Genomic DNA, 16,442 nt, shown 5'->3' on the forward strand with positions numbered 1-16,442 from the left:
TTCTTGGTGTGAGTGGGCTAGTTCCCATTATTATGCAGGACTTGGCCACTAGTGGCAAAAAGGGCAATTTCTCTAATGGAAACTAGCCTTCTCTGTGTGAGTGGGCTAGTTCCCATTATTATGCAGGACTTAGCCACTAGGGACAAAAAGGGGCAATTTCTCTAATGGGAATTAGCCTTCTCGGTGTGAGTGGGCTAGTTCCCATTATTATGCAGGACTTGGCCTCTAGGGGCAAAAAGGGCAATTTCTCTAATGGGAACTAGCCTTCTCTGTGTGAGTGGGCTAGATCCCATTATTATGCAGGACTTGGTCACTAGGGCCAAAACGGGCCATTTCTCTAATGGGAACTAGCCTTCTCGGTGTGAGTGGGCTAGAACCCATTATTATGCAGGACTTGGCCACTAGGGGCAAAAAGGGCTATTTCTCTAACAGGAACTAGCAGGACTTGGCCACTAGGGGCAAAAAGGGGCCATTTCTCTAATGGGAACTAGCCTTCTCAGTGTGAGTAGGCTAGTTCCCATTATTATGCAGGACTTGGCCACTAGGGGAGCAAAAGGGGCCATTTCTCTAATGGGAACTAGCCTCCTCTGTGTGAGTGGGCTAGTTCCCATTATTATGCAGGACTTGGCCACTAGGGCCAAAAAGGGCCATTTCTCTAATGGAAAATAGCAGGACTTGGCCACTAGGGGCAACAAGGACCATTTCTCTAATGGGAACTAGCCTTCTCGGTGTGAGTGGGCTAGTTCCCATTATTATGCAGGACTTGGCCACTAGGGGCAAAAAGGGCAATTTCTCTAATGGGAACTCGCCTTCTCTGTGTGAGTGGGCTAGTTCCCATTATTATGCAGGACCTGGCCACTAGGGGAGCAAAAGGGGCCATTTCTCTAATGGGAACTAGCCTTCTCGGTGTGAGTGGGCTAGTTCCCATCATTATGCAGGACTTGGTCACCAGGGCCAAAACGGGCCATTTCTCTAATGGGAACTAGCCTTCTCGGTGTGAGTGGGCTAGATCCCATTATTATGCAGGACTTGGCCACTAGGGGCAGAAAGGGCCATTTCTCTAAAGGGAACTAGCAGGACTTGGCCACTAGGGGCAAAAAGGGCCATTTCTCTAATGGGAACTAGCCCACTTACACAGAAGCAGCTTTTTTCCCATCTGATAAATGGTCCTAACAACCGATGGTCCGTTTCTCGGATGGGAACTAGTATCAACCCTTCCTCCGTGATTCTCTACCTAAGCACGTAGACGTCCTACGTGAAAACGTCACGAAGATTTCAGAAATACGTCGTCAAGCCTTAAAGGCATGTCAGAAAGTGTCGGCAAACTTTTAAACACACCCACAATGCTATCGGATCTAATAGGGACTTTAACTGTGTCTTTCACTTGGTAATGAAAGCAACACAAGGCTTCTCTTTACTAAACGTACCTTTACGGTTTCCAGGCGGCAGCAGCTGGTGAGTGCATGCGATCTAGCTCTTCTAGGGAACTTTATATGCGTTTCTTTTAGCATCCATTAACTTATATTGTTCTCACTCCTTTGTTGTTATGTTGGTAGCAGGAGCCCTTTTGCAACCTCTGCAAATGCACGTTGAAGTAAGAGGCTGCAGCCGAAGCTGTAATTGCTTGGATTGTATTTATCACATGTTGAAATTAAATATCCCCAGTCAGCATGCACTGACTGCTATACTTTCTTTATGGAATATCCATTGTTGCTGCTAGGCACTATGCACTTAGTATAAATGAATCCAATGTCCAAACCCATGCATAATGCCAACTGGCAGATTGACCTCCAAGGCTTAGCTGTACACTTAGAGAAATCGCATCAAAACCTGAAGGTCAATTGAATGTTTAATGGATGGGATCCAATGGTTTAATTGTTTTGTGACAAGGACTAAGGATTTTTATTGAGGAATTTCCCTTATTGTCTTAACGTTGAATACTTTGGGAATAATGTTGTTAACCAGCGTACATTGAGCACAGTGCACTTCATTCTGGAATGTCCATCAATGCTGCTACGCACCACGCACTTTATGTAACTGAATTCTTTTTTTGTTTTATTGCATCTTCGCCAAATGCTCTGGAAACCATATCGCCAATCAACTTGCACTGAGCACTATGCACTTTATTATGGAATTTCCCTTCTTGCTTCTAGGCACTATGGACTTTGTGCAGCTGAATTTAAATCCCAGTTCAATACATGACAGTTTGATCTCCAAAGCCAAGCTGTACATTTAAAGCTACTAAAGCATGATTCCCAAAACTACATTCAAATTTGATGAATGTTCTGGAAGTCGATTTACATAACCAAATTGCACACTGCTTCAGCCGGTCAGATAGCACAGCGAGTAGAGCGCTGGCTGTGACATCCCTGCAGATCCTGCCGATGCAGGTTCCAATCCCGGCAGGGCTAAACTGAGCTTTTCATCCTTCCTGGTCGATAAAGGAGCACCACACACACGCTCGGATGCCTAAGGGTTCGTAGCGCTATATAAATGCTAAATTATTTTTGTATGGAATATCTAAAATTGCTTTTAGGCGTCATGTCTATTTGGATTCAATTAAAATTATGCCAACTACTTGTCAAAAATTGTGCAAAATGAAATACTGTCAACAGCATATACTGTTTCAAATTTTCACAGCAGTTGTTAATATATGTTTCGATAAATTACAAATGGATAGATTATGTGGACTCCTAGGAGACTACAGAGTTCCAAAGCATGGTATCCCATGTTTTCCTATGCAATAAGGACATGTTCCAATATGGCGGGCTGTACTGCCCACGTTAAACATCAGTGGGACATTTTGGGCAATCAAAACCAAAGAAGGACTCTGAAACAAATGTAAACAGATCTGCACGAACATTTGTTGCACAATCTGACGAAGCCTGGCAGGGTGAAACATTTAGTTTTTCTGTCTGGATTCGTCCACCTTAAACTTAATAAAGAATATGAACGATCTATTTTTGAATCCAGTGGAGGAGTACCACTGTTTTTCGCATACAGAGGAAGGTCTCCTTAGTGTTAAGAGTTGCATAGCATGAGGAACCCCGGTGTGCAGGCCTTGCCCACCCCCATTCTGACAAGAAACAGACACAGGTCTTCCTCCGCTGGGCTCATCGCGCGCACTGCCTGCTGTGTGGGTCAGCCCACTTTATTCAAAACTGCTTGCAATGGCTCAACGTCGTGTCACACGCCCACATGACAACATCGCACTCCTCGTCTTTCATTTCAATCTTTTTCTCCATAGGAGAACAGAATAACATAAATGGTATAACATTTTTAAATTGATTGTACTCCAGCCCAACGTAGGCACCATCTTCTGACCTGACCTCAACTAGGGCTTTGGCGGATGTCGTTTCCCCACTGCATGCTCGGAAAGTTTATCGCCTCCTGTTACAGATCTCCCTTTACATCACTACTCTCCCATTATGTAGTCCTTAAATCGTGCCGGGCACCTCCGATTCTCCCTTCGAGGGGATTGGATCCTCTGACGTATTCCATATCTATGACAGTAATCACCACAGCTGTGCTGCTTCGGAAAATGTTTCGGCGCCTGCGTTGATGATGTCGATGCGCCGCCCTCGAGGACCTCGGCCGACGTCACTGGATGTTATAAGTAGGACGCACGACGCCCGTAGCCTCAGTTCTGTTTTTTCCGCGAACGTGTTCGCTTCGGAGATCTCGGCGTGCCTCGACTCTTTGGAGTTTCTGTTCTTTATCGGTTCTTCAAACCTGTTCGTTGGTGAAGTTATCCTTTGTGATGTCTACCTCGTCTTCCACACCGCGTCTGGGATTCAAGAAGGGGGGGCTGCGAGTCCAAGATGTCGGTGACGGACTCGCACGACGCCTGCCTCTGGTGCCTCGGGGAGGCCCATGACACAGATGATTGTGTCGACTGCCAGTCGCTTAAGTCCAAAGCCTTGTGGGAGCGCAAGAAGAAACTGTCGGTTGGTAAGGTGTCCAAGCCACGGAAGTCGAGGTCTGCGGGGCTTTCGACGGACGATTCGAGGGGCGACTCTCCGCTTCGTCGTCGGAAGTGCAGTGGGTCTCGGTCCCGGAGTAGGTCCCGCCACTCCTCTGCCTCTTCGAGGCCCTCCCGGAAGCGCCGTCATCGGTTGCCTTCCCTGTCCTCATCCGAGGACTCCGCCCGTGTGCACCTGTGATGTCTTTGAGGAAGACGTCGACGCCTGTGGCGCCGAGGGACTCTTTCGAGGCTCCGCCTCCGAAGAAGTCGTCGATGCCATCGGCGCCCAGGCTGTCGAGGGACACGCTCAGGGCTCCGCCCTCGAGGCTTGTGTCGACGGCGTCGATGCTGTCAGTGCCGTGTTCGGCGTCAACGCTGATTCACTCGACGCCTTTCGAGGCTGTTTTGACGGGGGTACCCCGGGACACGGTGGAACCCCCTAGAAAGGCTCTGGCCAAGGTCAAGCATGGCTTTGTTCCCCGTTCTGTGCCCTCTTTCTGCCATCTTGAGTAAATTTTGGAGGTGGATGAGGGCCCTGATGATGGCATGGTTCCTGATACGGTGCCAGATGAGATTCTCTCGGGCCATAGCCAGATTGAGGACCTGCGTCAGTCCCTGCACGACGCTAGTGGTCTGGACACCTCTCCGGAGGTGGAGTTTTGTAGGCCTGAGCCGACTCTTCGTACCGATGCCTTATGTCTAGGGTGACCGAGTACTTGGGGTGGTCTGCTCCCCCAGGGGATTTTCTTCAGGATGACCTTACGGATATCCTCGACCAAGGTCCACCAACTGACCCGGTACTGCCGTTCCATTTGGCTCTACAGAGGAGGGTGGCGGCGGCTTGGACTGCTTCGGAGAGTCTCCCGACCGCGGGCAAGTCTTTGCCGTGAAAATACCGCCCAGCCAGTAGCGACCCCTGCTACTTGACCAAGCACCCCACTCCGGAGAGTTTGGTGGTGCAGGCGGCTACGGCCCCAGCAAAGCAGGCGTTGGATCCTACCATCCCTCCTGATAGGGACGACAAGCGTTTTGATGGTTGGGCGAAGAAAGTGTTTTCTTCAGGGGGTATGGCGCTTCAGGCGGCCAACTCCATATGTGCCTTGTCACGTTTCACGCACACTCTGTGGAACTGTGTTTCCTTAGCGGCTGAGCATATTCCCGAAGGGGACGAACGGGATGGTTTTCTTGCTATGGTCCAGGATGGCAAGGATGCCATGTGTGAGGCCGTTCAGTCGGGTTTGGACATGGCAGATTGCGTCAGCCGGCCCATGGCGGCGAGCACCGTAATATGCAGGTTTGCATGGTTGCAGAAGTCGGGGTTTGCTCCTGATGTGCAGGCCCGGCTCCTATACATGCCCTTTGACAGTGAACATCTTTTTGGCAGCAAGGCTGACGAGAGCCTTGAGAGGTTGCAGACTTCCAAAGCTGCAGCAAAGTCGTTGGGCGCTGCAGTTCGCCAACCTCTGCCTTTTCGTCCTAGGGGACAGCAATGGAGGGGAGGTTCCTTTCGTTATTACTCATCCTTTGGTCAAGCGAGAGGAGCTGCCAGTCAAAGGGGCCACCGTAGGAGTGCCAGAGGTGGAAAACAAGGTACTCGAGGTGCCAAGGCCGCTCGGGCAGTTGCCTCTTTGCCCTCAGGCAATGCCGCAGCCTCTTCAGCTCAGTCATGAGGCCATGTCCCATGGTTCGCCGGTTGGGGGAAGGCTGGCGGAGCATCTTGTAGAGTGGTGTGCCATTACTTCAGATGTGTGGGTTCTGGAGATCATAGCCCACGGCTACTGTCTTCCTTTCCGGCAGAGGCCTCGTGACAATCCACCAGGGAATCTCTCTTTGAAGAGTCCGGATCCGCTCCTTGCGCAGGAAATTCAATCCCTGCTGGAGAAAGACGCCATAAAACTGGCGCCTGTAGCGGAGAGGAACAAGGGATGGTATTCCCCTTATTTTTTGATTTCCAAGAAAGACGGGGGATTGAGACCCATCATGGACTTGCGCGGTTTGACCAAACTCCTCAGGAAGGACACGTTCAAGATGGTTACACTCGCTCAAGTCCTCCAGGCCCTTCAACTTCAGGAATGGTTGGTGTCTCTCGACCTCAAGGACGCTTATTTTCATGTGCCGATCCATCCAAAGCACAAGAAGTACCTGAGGTTCACGGTTGGCGACTCGCACTTTCAGTTTCGGGTCCTGCCGTTCTGATTGACCTCCGCCCCGAGGGTTTTCACCAAGCTCATTGTAGTGGTGGCAGCGCATCTCAGCAAAGTGGGGATTCACGTCTACCCCTACCTGGACGATTGGTTGATCAGGGCGCGCTCTCCCGAGCAAGTCCTGGATCATCTGTCCATCACCTGCCACTCCCTCCACAAGCTGGGCTTCTCCCTCAACTTAAAGAAGTCCCATTTGACGCCAACTCAGAGGCTTCAGTACATCGGAGCAGTGCTCAACACGTCCCTGTGGCAGTGTTTTCCTCCCCAGGTAAAGGCTCATCACATTCAGCAGATGGTGCACAAGTTTCAGCTTGCCCAGAGTTTCCCAGCGTTCGAGTTCTTGAGATTGCTCAGCCTCATGGCATCCTGCATTCTTCTGGTGCCAGAGGCCGGGTTGCGGATGAGATCTTTGCAATGGGCACTCAAGCTCCAGTGGTCTCAGTCCTCCGGCAGGATGTCGGACCCGGTTCAGGTGCCGTCCTCAGTCGCCCAGGACATTCTGTGGTGGGCCATCAAAGGCAATCTGATGAAGGGGGCTCCTTTTTGGCTACCCTGGCTGGAGGTGACGATCGTGATGGACGCATCCCTCACGGGATGGGGAGCTCATGCCAACGAGTTGACAGTCAGCGGCCGTTGGTCTCCGTCGGAGTCCAGACTCCATATCAATTTGTTGGAGCTGAGGGCTGTCAGGCTTGCCCTGAAGGCTTTTCTGCCGACTGTGCGAGGAAAGAATGTCCTGATCCTGACAAACAACACAGTGGCCTTGCACTACCTCAACAAAAAGGAGGGGGCAGGGTCACTTCCTCTGTGCAGGGAGGCGATGCAGCTCTGGTTCTGGGCAATCCAGCAGGAAGTTTCGATCTCGGCAGTTCATCTGGCCGGAGACGAAAACGAGACGGCGGACGCTTTGAGGAGGCAGAACGCAATCTCTCACGAGTGGGAGTTGGCTCAGGAGATTCTCCTGGAGATCTTCGCCCTGTGTGGGACCCCTCGAGTGGATCTCTTGGCCTTCAGTGTCAACCAAAAGTGCGAAAGGTTCTGCTCGCTGGAATTTCCTCCAAGAGGAACCTTGGGAGACGCGTTCGTAGTGGAGTGGTCATTCCCACTGCTGTACGCGTTTCCTCCAGTCCCCGTCATCCCGCAAGTGCTGCAGAGGTTACGAAGGTTCGGCTCCCGGATGATCCTATTGCTCTGGCGTGGGCCCGGATGACGTGGTACCCGGACCTTCTCGACTTGTCCATCTGCCCTCCACATCGTCTTCCCTACCGAGACGATCTGCTCTCACAGGAGGGGGGGGGTCAGGTTCTCCATCCAGAAGTCAGATCCCTCAACCTTCACGCTTGGTTTCTGAAAGGTTGAGGTATAAGGATTGGGACCTCCCTCGATTCCATCCGTGGGCAGGATCTGGCCGTTGGCAAGGCGGTCCTTTGCTCCGCAATTTGTTTGGGCATTCTAAATTTCTGTATTCTAAATTCTTTTCCAACCTCCTTGCGTTGGTACTGCTTTGGGAGTCTGTCATAGATATGGAATACGTCGGAGGACCCAATCCCCTCGAAGAACAAGTTACTCTCTTACCTGGTAACGTTCCTTCGATGGGATGGTCCGACGACGTATTCCATATCGCTCCCTCCCTGCCTTCCCCGCTACAGAATTTCTTATGCGATTGCAGCTTACGCTTCCACAAGGCTTTGTGTGGTCAGGCTGGCAGAAGACTGGTGCCACACGGTCTGGGGGAAAAAACTACAACTGAGGCTACGGGCGTCGTGCGTCCTATTTATAACATCGGCCGTCGGAGGAGGTCCTCGAGGGCGGCGTATCAACATCATCGACGCAGGCGCCGAAAGATTTTCCGAAGCAGCACAGCTGTGGTGATTACTGCCATAGATCTGGAATACATCGTCGGACCATCCCATCGAAAGAACGTTACCAGGTAAGAGAGTAACTTGTTCGACTGGGATATCGGCTTCCGCCTCCCCCTCCCGTTGCAAAGTCACTTACCCGGGTTGGGTTTGGCAGCTCACACTTCCAAGTGTTTTCTGGTGCCTCATCGCTCTTTTGGCTTCCGCTCGTGGTTATCCTGTCGTCTACTTCGAGTGTTTCCTCAATTTCTCCCACCTTCCGGAAGAAGCTGGAGTTTCGGGTAACCGTCCCTCTTTGATCAGCTGCTGTCACCATCGATCCTTTGACCTGGACGACCTCCATGAGGCAGGGTTCATATGTGAGAGCCAATTTCCCTCTGGGATGTCTATTTTGGACCAGCACAGTGTCTCCTACCGTCTGGTGGTTTGAGATGTCGTCGTAGATTCTCCTTCTCATTGTGAATTCTACGATCTTCCATTGCTCTTTCGTCGTTGATGGTCGCCGGGGTCCGGCCCTCCATTTCTGGAATGAGGCCTCTGGGGCATCTTTGGAATAGTGCGTCTGCTGGTGCCACTCCCATGGAACGGTGGGGTGTGGATCGATACTCTTGCAGGAACTGATAAAATGTTCTCTTGAGTGGGTTGCCCTGGCTTTGGGCGACTCGATGCACTGTTTTCAATGTTCGCATAAAGCATTCAGCCTCTCCATTGGCACATGGCCAGATTTGCGTGACTTTCTGGTGGGTGATGCCGCACTCTTCCATTAATTCTGTGAAACAATATCTTTGAACCTGAGGCCCATTGTCTGAGCATATGACTCTGGGAAAGCTGTGAATTGCAAACATTTTCTCCATTACCCGTGCTTCTTGGTCAAAAGCCGTGGACTTCTCTAGCTTGACTTCTGGGTACCGTGACCACTGGTCTTACCACTAGAAAATGTATTCCGTGGCCAGTGGACCCAAAGTCGGCATGGACAACGTCCCATGGTCGGTCACTGCAAGGCCTTGATTCTATTCATGCAATTTGATATGAATTCATCCACCTTTGTTTCTAGGTTGGGTAACCATACTTTCAAGCATAGGCATGATTTTGGGCTAGTTCAATCTCTCTCCCTGTAAACAATATACTGATCAATTGTTCTAACAGTGGAAATGACAAGGAAAGAAACCTTAAAGCATACTGACCCACAGAGCCGGGAGCTAGGACCCACTTGTGATCGGAATTCTGTGTGGATGAGGCTGGTATGGATTACACTGAACTCTCCCTCCCTCCCCGTGGCGAAGCCCCAGGGACGGAGAGAGAATCCAGGGAAACCCTCTGGGGGGAAGAAACCCCTGTGTGTCAGTTGATTCGTCTGCTTCTGGAGTCTTGTAGCAGTGGAGCTTCAAGGTAGGTTACAGCGTGCAGTAGGCTATAAGACAAGTGGATAATACACCATAAGTAAAGGTAGCTTTTAGAGCAGAACTGTAGAACAAGGAGAAAGAAATAGGGAAAACACCTTGTAGCGGACTGGAAGGTAAGAGTATGTGATGCTGTAGTCTCTTTTTTTGGGAAACCTCGGGTGGTAGCTCTGTGATAGAAGGATAGAGTTAATTAAAGCGAAGAAGAGTCCGCGTATCACTGAGGGCAAAGAGTACCTGTGATGAGAATGATCGGATCGCTGCACAGTGGCTTGAATCGATTCCCCGCCGTCTGGCGCAGGTTTAAGATTGGCTGAGCTAGAGGGAGAAAGACATTAGGGTTATGCTACCGTAGAGGGGGTTAAGAAGATGCCTGCTCTGCCTTGTACCTCGGGTGATTCCAGGAAATGGTCTTGCTCGAGGTTCCGAGGCACCCCGGAAGTTTCCCTAGAGAGGGAGAGCTTACGGACAGAGTGTGGAGTTGCAGCGGTAATAGTTCTGTAGCTGGAGCTGCGGCCAGGGAGTGACGAGAGCTAATATAGGAAATAGAAAGGAAAGGTTATAGCGCTAACAAAACGTACGAAGTACAGATAGGAAGAAATCCTAGCTTCGAACTTACGTAGCGTTGGGATACAAGAGTAGCAACGCGTTTGTAGTGAAGTGCGGCTGATATGCTGTGCTCGATCGAGAGGGTGGAGCCAAGTTGCCGTGTGGGAAACGGGCAGCTACACTGCAACAGGTAGTAGCTGCCGCCATCTTAGAAGTAAAAATGGACGCCGGAGGCGTGACACTCCCTCTACTAGTGCCAGGGGAATTATTAGCTTGCTTTCCCTTAATAGGAGTCCTTCGGTTGACAACAATTCGTGTCACACCTTCCACGGCTATCTAGTTCCCGCTGTGCTCCTTGGATTCTTCGGTGTTAGTTGGACAGAATGGTTTTCCAGTCCCCGTTGGCCATGGCTGCCAACACTGCCTTGATAACATCCGTCACGGTTGGACACGTCTTGGATGGACAGTGCCACTGGTTTGGCGGCTGCCACCACTATCCACACATGTTCCTCTGCTGCATGTTGCTCAGCATACTCTCCGTCCACTTTGCCCCTTGGGTGTTGTGAGAAGTAGTCTGCGGGATTGTGAGACCCCAGCCTATATACTAAACATACTCCATTTTCCATTAGTGCGAGCATCCAACGCTCAATGCTCGTGGGTGGTTTTGACAATGACCTTGCCATGATTGGCAATAGCTGCTTGTGGTCAGTCACCATGGTTACCGGCTTGACTGAAATGTAGATGCAAAAATGCTGGCATCACCACAAGACTGTGAGCGCTTCCCTTTCAATTTGGGAGTAGCGCTGGTCTGTACTAGTTGGCGCCTTGCTTGGATATGCTACAGGTCTCATTTGTCTTTGTGCGTCGTGTTGTGACAGGACTGCCCCAGTCCGACGGGGCAAGCGTCTACAATAATCTTTGACTCCTTCTGTGAGACAAAGAAGGCATGATTTCATCCCCGGTGAGTGCCTGCTTGATGGCTTCAAGGGCATCTTGCTCTAGTGCAGTCCACTCTCACGCCTTGTCTTTCCTTGTGAGAACCCTGAGGGGCTTGGAGATGGTTGCCAGATTCGGAATGAAGCGCCCGCAGTATGCCACCATCCCTAGAAAACCTCTTATCTCTGACGCGCTCCCTGGTGAGATTGCCTCCTGAATTTCCTTGGCCTTTTGCAGGTCGGGTGATATGCTGCTTTCGTGAAACTCAAACCCGAAGACTTCTATGCAGTTCTTTAAGAATTCACACTTCTCACGTTGTATGGTGAGACCGAGGAGATGAATCCTCTCTGTCTTCTCAAGTCTGCCCATATGTTCTCCTTCTGACGCAGCATACAACAAAACGTCATCAATCAGATTTATGACACCCTCCAGTTCCACCAGAGCCCCTTGTATCACATTTTGAAATACCTCAGCTGCTGAAGATATACCGAAACGGAGGCACTTTTCCTGGTAGAGGCCCTAGTGGGTAGTGAAGGTGGTGATGTTGTGAGAGTCCGGGTGGAGCTCCAGTTGGTGGTACCTGGATCTGAGATACAACTTTGAAAATACTTTTGCAACTCACCCACCACGTCGTCCTGTGTCTGGGTTATGTGCCTCAATCCTCTTGATAGCTTGGTTAGGAAGTCTGATGTCCACACATATCCAAACAACCCTGGTGTCTTAGGAAGGGTTGTAATCACACTACTGGGTCCAGCCCACTTTTCATAAAACAACCCCACTCCCGCTTCAGATTCGACTGTGCGCTACGGCTATGAACTCATGCTAGGAAGATGACACTTTAAGCATAAAAAAGCATTTATTTGACAGAAAGATAAAATACAGCGATTTTTAGTAAAATGGGAAGAAAATGCAAGTTACAAATCACAGATTCACAGATATTTAGAACACAGTCTCACGTTCCTTCTAGCCAACGCTGGGACGCCGCTCTTCTCATCACAGGTTGTCTACCTGAGAGCGTGGCAAGGATGCCGCAGGGGCAAATGAAAATCCAGGCACTTGCACTTACTCGGTGCAAGCCCACGGAAGAATCCCCAACGATTAATGTGCGGATGCATTCTTATAAGATTGGGCTATTTCGTTGTGATGCAATATTCCCAAATTTTATTCAGAGCAAAACATGTTTTTTGCTGGTGCAAAAAACCCACTCGGTAACGCTCCAAGGCGCTCCTTTCTCCTCCCAACTCTGAGCCCAGCTGCAAAATCTCTGGTATGTCTCTTTATCAGAAGTGCCCGGGTCAGCTGCTTTTCTCATGCAATTGAAGGCCTGTTTACAAAAGATGGCAGAGCCACGGAAAAATATTCCTGGGGAAGCTGAAGTATATGCATTGTAATTAACCCCTAGTGAGCAAGCTCTACACATGCCCCTGTTACTTACTAAACTTGGTCTTCTGTCCTGCCTTTCTTTACTAGCAATGCACTTGTGCGCAATGTAACATTCCACCCTTTAGAGGCCTGCACGGTTAAAGTTCTGATTATCAGCTATTAGTTTTAGCTGTTATACATTAAATCACTAGACCTAATATGCAATATCGTTAGGTCAGTGAGTCAATGCACCTGCCAATGTATCTACACTCTACACTATAGGGTGCTCTTCTCCGCTGCACATCTCTCAGCCGTGGGCTACGGGTATGGCCCCACCGGCACCTCCTGATCTTTCCGATGAGACGCTGTGTCTCTGGAGCGGGGCGCCTCGGTCCATCCTCATTCTTCCCGCTGGTGCTCGCCATCAGGGGAGCTCCTGCTCTACGAAACCAGCCCCGGTGGCCCTCCAATATCACAGCCAGCTCCTTTCTGATTGGCTCCTCTGCCATCCGACACCAGCTTTCCGCCACCCCGCCTCGTAGCCGCACTGGGTCCTCGCCCGCCCCGGGTCTCCCCAAGTGGTTCTTCTTGCTCTGGGTCTGAGAGCGTGTGTCTCAGCTTGGCCTGCACCAGTCAGACACTGCAGAGACAAATGCTGCACACCGCCTCATTCCCCCAGCGATCTGGGCTGCTGCACTTCACCACCATAGCCTGCTTCAATAAATCCCTACCCTGCAAAGGCTCTTTTAATCTATCTTTGTCTTTGGCCCTGGGGGGTGAGAGTTCCATGATCATGCTGCTCTCCTCTCGGCAGACGCCCCTACAAGTTCATCCACATTGGTGTCTTCAGTAGCCACCATTCTTCCTGCTAAATATGCTCAATACCAGGAGATTTTTGGATCGGATGAACAAAGGTTCTTGCCATCTCATAGAGCAGACGATTGTGCCAAAGACCTTCTTCCAGGCTCAACGGTTCCTTTCAGCAGAATATTCCTACTCCCTCTGGTAGAAAAGAAGGCCCTATGTCAGTATCTTTATGAGCATTTGCATAACGGTCTCATTACAGAATCCAAATCTGCTGGAGGGGCGTCCTTGTTTTTTGTCCCCAAAAAGGACTCCACCGAATTGAGACCCTGTCTTGATTTATTGAGGACTGAACAAAATCACCAAGAAGTACCCTCTGCCGTTAATCCCTGATGTCCTGGAAGCAGTTCTAACTGCCAGATTTTTCACCAAATTAGACATTCGGGGAGCCTACCATTTTTGATCTGGATTAAAAAAGGGGACGAATGGAAGTTCACCTTTCGAACACCCTTTGGGCACTACCAATACCAGGTGATGCCTTTTCGGCTTAGCCAACGCCCCCGCTGTTTTCCAACGGTACATGGATCACGTCTTCGCCAATCTGCTTATGCACTCTGTCGTGGTATACTTTAATGACATTTTGGTATTCTCGAACACCGAGGAAGAAAATGATAAACACGTACGCCAAGTACTGGAGAGGCTGCAGACCCAAGGTCTGAAAGTCAAACTGGACAAATGTCAGTTCAACGTATCCTCTGTACCCTATTTGGGTTACATTCTGTCCAGCAACGGTGTTACATTCTGTCCAGGAACGGTGTATCTATGGACCCAAGGTAAGTGTCAGCAGTACTGCAGATGCCGGTTCCTCGATTGGTTAAAGAAGTCCAGGGAGGTTTCTTGGCATGGCTAAAGTTCATCAGGAACTTCTCAGATACCATTCTCCCTTTTGAGCTCTCTTCTTAAGAATGACACCAAGTACGCCTGGTCTGATGTTGCTCAAAAGGCCTTTGAGGATCTGAAACAAATTGCCAAGACAGCCCAACCACCGGCGTGCTTTTATCTTGGAGTCAGATGCCACCGATGCAGCTGTAGGTGCCGTACTAAAGCAACGATTCAGAAACCATGAAGAACATCCCTTGGCCTTTTTTTCCAAAACGCTGTCCGTGGTGGAGCACAATAATTCAGGTGATTTGTGCCTTTACCTGGAGACCCTGGAACCTACCTAACTGGAGCTCAGTCTAATCGACCGGCACTGCGAGTCGCTCCTCGACTCTTGCCGCTGTCTGCCGTGCCATACGCTTCCTGGAGGAGGCGGAGCCACGCACGGCACGTGACCCATCACGTGACTTCGGGAGCAGCCAAAAGACCCAGGCTGCCTCCCGCTCTGTGATTTGTGCCTTTACCTGGAGACCCTGGAACCTACCTAACTGGAGCTCAGTCTAATCGACCGGCACTGCGAGTCGCTCCTCGACTCTTGCCGCTGTCTGCCGTGCCATACGCTTCCTGGAGGAGGCGGAGCCACGCACGGCACGTGACCCATCACGTGACTTCGGGAGCAGCCAAAAGACCCAGGCTGCCTCCCGCTCTGTGATTTGTGCCTTTACCTGGAGACCCTGGAACCTACCTAACTGGAGCTCAGTCTAATCGACCGGCACTGCGAGTCGCTCCTCGACTCTTGCCGCTGTCTGCCGTGCCATACGCTTCCTGGAGGAGGCGGAGCCACGCACGGCACGTGACCCATCACGTGACTTCGGGAGCAGCCAAAAGACCCAGGCTGCCTCCCGCTCTGTGATTTGTGCCTTTACCTGGAGACCCTGGAACCTACCTAACTGGAGCTCAGTCTAATCGACCGGCACTGCGAGTCGCTCCTCGACTCTTGCCGCTGTCTGCCATGCCATACGCTTCCTGGAGGAGGCGGAGCCACGCACGGCACGTGACCCATCACGTGACTTCGGGAGCAGCCAAAAGACCCAGGCTACCACCCTTGCGGCGTTAAGCCCGACAGGGGTGAAGGGCGCTGACTGTTTTGCGACTGTTCGGCGCTGTGGCGCTACTTACAGATTGGAACTTGCGAAGGTGAGCCATCCTTATTGTTAAACCCATAAAACAGTGTCTCAGTGTACTCTTGCTCATACATATTGAGGAACCTGACACAACTGAAGTGTGACAGTATTTATACGATTGTACCTATTTTCCCCGCCAATACCTCTTATCAGGAGAAGGGTGACCAAAACCATCAAAACCCATGGCCAAATCCAGGCAGAACAAAACTCGCTACAACCTGCGTAAGGGCCAAGAGGGACCTAAGGACCTTCCTTCTCAGAAAGCTAATAAGAATAGTAATCCTACAGAGGTGGAGGGCAGACCGATCAAAGGAACTATTCCAGCTATGTTCGGGAAAATTCAAACCAAGCCAACTATCGCTGGGGATAAATCAGGAATGGAAGCCAGTAATTCTCAACCACCAGCCCTACATAACAATAGTAGCTCTTTGGACAATACTAACTTTAATGACATTGATAACAATTCTCTCTTAGATCTATGCCTATCAATACAAAAATCAATGGCCCCATCAAACAATCTTCCTACAGTGCCCAATGATTGCCCACTTGTGATTGAGGCACAGGTTCTAAATACAGCTCAGGGGGGGCAGCAAAAGCCTGGGAGACCTATTAGTCCAAGACAACCAGGTAATTCAACATCAAATTTATCGGGCTCTTTCCCCATGCGCCCCTCCTCTATCTCCTCAGTGGTTCTGTCCGAGGAACGGCTATCTACTTCCCCAAATCTCTATATAAGCTCTGATGATCCGGAACATATGGACAAAGGAGACAGTGGAAACTCTGAAGTCAGTAGCAATCCAGCCATTATAGATCTGCAAGCCTCAGTGGCCTCTCTTCAATTTGCTATGAAAATCCTGCTAAAATTATGCGGGAGGATCCATGCAAACTCACTAATACAGCTGGGGCTACCCAATCCTCTCATTCCTATGGGGCAAGATCTACCCAACCAGCACCCCCCTAAGGGAGATGAGGAACAGGATTCACAGATGATACCCGACAATTTAGATAAATCTATAGTGAATGCTTTGGAAATACCTCTGACAAAAAAACAGCGACGCCAACAAAGACGCCTAGCTTCGAGAAATTTGGTGGCGGAAATAGCCTCCCCTTTACCTGCCACTAACGTTCCAACAATACGTACAAAAAAATCTAAACGTAAGAAGCGAAAATCCAAGAAAAATGCTAAGAAAGGGATGGGGACCCTAACAAGTTGGATTATCCCAGATATAACACAAGAAATTACCAGCACGATTATAGAAGACCCCAACCCTGACCTTTCTACTAACTCAGCTGATGTGGAC

The 16,442-nt window shown here is 50.3% G+C and overlaps 1 protein-coding gene across 1 annotated transcript in view; it reads left to right on the top strand.

The window, feature by feature from the left end:
- The first annotated feature begins 1,372 nt into the window (after positions 1 to 1,372).
- The window catches only part of TMEM69 (transmembrane protein 69), a 70,111-nt gene continuing 55,041 nt past the window's right edge, over positions 1,373 to 16,442 (top strand). The window contains exon 1 of the mRNA XM_069642389.1: positions 1,373 to 1,455. The gene's annotated coding sequence lies outside the window, so the exon portion shown is untranslated. The remainder of the gene's footprint in view (positions 1,456 to 16,442) is intronic.

This window comes from Ambystoma mexicanum, chromosome 1q (assembly GCF_040938575.1).
Source record: "Ambystoma mexicanum isolate Mex_15411 chromosome 1q, UKY_AmexF1_1, whole genome shotgun sequence".
NCBI classification, from domain to species: domain Eukaryota; kingdom Metazoa; phylum Chordata; class Amphibia; order Caudata; family Ambystomatidae; genus Ambystoma; species Ambystoma mexicanum.